The sequence below is a fragment of the Cryptotermes secundus genome, unplaced genomic scaffold (assembly GCF_002891405.2).
Source record: "Cryptotermes secundus unplaced genomic scaffold, Csec_1.0 scaffold872, whole genome shotgun sequence".
Lineage (NCBI taxonomy): Eukaryota > Metazoa > Arthropoda > Insecta > Blattodea > Kalotermitidae > Cryptotermes > Cryptotermes secundus.
Window position 1 is genome coordinate 448,117 of NW_019730114.1, and position 4,264 is coordinate 452,380.

Consider the following 4,264-nt stretch of genomic DNA (forward strand, 5'->3'; position numbering starts at 1 on the left):
AACAACCAACTAGGCCTAATATGAAACCTCTTCAACCAACCAGCAATAGAAAGAAGACTAAATAGAATGTGGCCAGAGGATCTCATTAGAGAAGCACCAGAGAATCATCGGAGGATGATATCTGCTTCAATATTACACACACACACACACACACATCTCATTTACTAATTACTCTATTTATGTATTGAATAGATTGGAAAATTGTTTCAAAATTAAAAAAAAAGGAATTACGTATAAAAGTGGAAAGTTTTTCCCTGAGATTTGCATACTGCTGTTATTCTCGCAGATTCATGATGAGAAAAACAAAGTGTTTTTGTACGTTCTGTGCCGCATGGATTGCAATAATAATGCTTCCTTCATTCCAGCTGTACCATTTTTTTCTTTCATATTATATGGCGTATTTTTGATTCTTCAAAGTAAATATTCAGTAAAACTAAAAACGAGTTTGTTTCTCTTTATTTGGATGAGATGACGAATTCGTCACATTGTGAGTAGTGACAGTTCGTCGTCTTTCTCAACTGTACTACGTAACAGAAACGTGTCCTGTATGAGTAACAGGACTATTTTTTCTCTTTGAATATATACAGTACAGGCCTAATGCAAGACACACGTTGACGTAACATGTACTTGTATGCCTAAGAAACAGTGAGCTGCTCTGTACTCTCAGAATGTTGGAATATTAAGGATTGTTTCCGCTTACTGATATAAATTCAATTAGGCGTTTTTTATTGTTTTAATAACCAACGTAATATTATTTTCCCACCGCGGTGGCCCGGGTTCGATCCCGGGTCTGGTCAAGTAGGATTTGTGGTGGACGAAGTGGTGCTGGGGCAGGTTTTCTTCAAGTACTTCGGTTTCCCCTGCCAATCTTCATACCACTAATTGCTCCGCAATCACCCTCACCTATCATCTGGGGCTGATAAAATAGGCCAGAAGTGGCCTCAGTACAAGGGACTTAGTCCCACCCCACTAGCAATAATCAATAAAAAAATAATATTTTCTCAACTCAAAAAAATGAGTGAGATGCTTCTGAGACCCATATAATCAAAAGTATCTTAAGAATGATTTCATAGCATAATTGTTTGTATTGTTGATATCATGAAGTTAAGAACAGAGCACCAGGACTCCTATTATGATATTTCGGAAGAGATAAGGTAGCTGTGCGGGAAGATAACAATAAACCGATCTTGAATTTCAGTCTCTTTAATGTGCAATTATATGATGCCATCTACTGCTAAATTTCTTGCAAATTTCATGTGACAGGTATTTTTACTAGATCCAACAGAAACACAGCGGAAGTGAGATAATACGAAACTACCCTACTACAACGCTACGGGCTGAAAGACGGAGGGGTCGGAGTTCGAGTACCGGTAGGATTAAGAACTTTCTCTGGCGCCCACTCATCTTCTTATCCAGTTGGTACCAGTGGCCCTTTCCCCGGGGGGTAAAGCGACAGGGGCGTAAAGCTGACCACTCACCTTAAACTAGTGCCGAGGTCAAGAGAACGTGGATCTATACATCCACTCCCCCATGCGCCTTTGTGGCGTAGTGCTTAATTAGTGAAGCGCAGGGACCACTTTACAAAACAGAATTAGAATAAAGTGACCAGTAAAATAATTTTCACTCACTGTCATCAGAACTTGTTGGTGAAGGGGTTTGGCTGCTTCTATTTCATATCACCTTAGGGCTTGAAGCGAGAGCTTCTTAATGATATTTATGAAAATAACTGCTGTATATTCTGAGAACATAATAAAATCCACAAGTAGTCTCTACGGGGGAAGCGTTGAATTAGGCCCTGTAAATGTTGAAGCAGGTACCGTTTAAAATATGACTCCATAATCAGAAAGTGAACAAGTTTGTGATATGGTATGCAATTTGCTAATTTCGTTTCATTAATAACAACAAATTAAGCAAGCTTCCAGAACGAATGTTTTACCTGTCCTTTCCCATTGTAGATACAGTCACAGGGTTTCCTATATGTCGTTTTGTGGAGGTGTGAAACTTGGTCTGTGATATTAAGGGAGGAACGTAGACTGACGGTGTTTGAGAACAGGGGGCTGAGGAAAATATTCGGACCGAAGGGAGATGAAGTGATAGGAGGTTGGAAGAAACTGCGCAGTGAGGAGCTTCATGACTTGTATTCTTCGCCAAGTATAAATAGAATGATCAAGTCGAGGAAGATGAGATGATCAGGACATGTAGCATGCGTGTGGGAGAGGATGAATGCATATAGGATTTTGGTAGGAAAGCCAGAAGGGTGGGAGGATAATATTAAGATGAATCTTAGAGAGATGGGATGGAGTAGTATTGACTGGATTGATGTGACTCAGGGTAGCAACCAATAGAGGGCTCTTGTGACCACGATAATGAAGCTCGGGTTCCATAAAAGTTGAACAATTCTGTAGTAGATACGCAATTTGCTGCCTTTCGTGATGGGCTCATCTTCGTGGTATTAGTTAGTTTATAGTGTTTTATGCAGTGGTGATGAAAACTGTAAAGTGATTTCATTCCTTTCGGTATCTGAACTGTCTGTTCTAGAATTATTCGACCAAATACGTACGTACCATGTACAACAAACTTCTCTTTGCTGTAAAAGTACATAGAACACAAACGGAAAAAAAAGTCATGCGTGTAGTGATAAAAGACACGTGTTTACATTGTCACGTGTATGAGTGATTATAGACGGGATTTTGGTTGGTAATCGGATTTATTGAACTCTTATAATTCCGAGCTATATGTAAGAACTATGCTTTGACTGCTCTACACGCTTCACAAATTACTATAGGAAACACTAGGTATGTTAGAGTCTTCACTAGCCGTTGCTTTGTAGCAGCTTCTAACGGCGCACTTTACCGTTCCTCTGGGTTCCCAAACTGTCCCCGGCCTCGGCTACCAGCTTATCATAGCAATGGCTCACAACAACTGAATCCTAGCGGTCAAGAAGCAACTGCCTGACTGCCTGCAGACTCACTACAATTACTGCTTATAACATCTTGGCATGGACCGCGTGGAAAACACTGCTCCTCTGCTGCAATGTCATTGTTGTCGTGGAATGGTTGCGTTCGTGCTTCTTCGCGGAACCGTTACTTATAAATGGTTGTTCTAAGGTTTCTGATTTCGCAGTCGTTGCCTAGCAACAGATCTACATGCCACGACATTATTAAAGCATATATTCTGAAGGTAATGTTGTAAACGAACGAATATTAAAATCTGTCATTAGAACTGGTAGAAAATATATATTTCAAATAATAGCGTTGTCTTGTATGATATTCATATTTTTGCCCTTAAAATTCTCGTTAAGACAAATTCACGTATTTAAGTAATGAAGAGGCTGTAAGCAGTTACATGCGGGGCAACGACCGAACCATGGAAGTTCAAACAGTGCGTTATTTGGGCTCACTTTTTAGGACAGGCTCTGTGGATAGTCCTGTAGGCTACTGGCGTACAGGACTAATAAGTAATAATTAATTATAATAATAACAACAATAATAAGCAAATATTGTTTATGTGACATTTAACGATGTGCTCCATGAGGAAAGCGTGAAATAGTCAACAAGAAGGCGTCAGTTTCATGCATTTCTAAGCAGCTAACAACGAAATAATAAGGCGAATGAAATATAAAACGGCTACAAGAAAGCTCGGAGATATCATAAGCCATATCAGCACTGATCCACGCTGCGTCTAATAGCATGCAAGAGTGATGTAAATGTCAATTCTTAACTCAGTTAATGTGTGGATATTGCTTCTTTTACTGTATGCTGTTTTTCAACCAGTAGCTCCTTTAGGCGAAGAATTATTTCCAAAGAGGAACAAAATAAACAATACGCCAATAATAATTTATTTTTTTGAACATAATCGACGACGTTAGCACGAAGAGAGTAGTTACTTGTGTCACTAAAGCATAAAAGGTTTGACCTGTTTTAAAACGATCTGCATTATTCATGAACTGCGAATAGTAAATTAAAATAAGGGGTTTTTAAATGACGGGGTGAGAAGTGAAGAGGGATTTTAAGATGGCGGGAGATGATAATACAAATTGACGCCATTTCTACTCTCCAAGTCTTTGCAGAATTAAAATAATAAAAATGAAATAACTTGAATTGTCACATTGAAGAGTATAGGCACGTACAAAGTTCTGGCAACACAACATTTCTGTCCCTGACTTGGTGGAAGATCACATATTTCATGGACTCACGTACGCACTCATCTGAAAAATGTCAATTGTATCGGAAGAGACGAGAATAAAACGGAAAATGGATGCTAT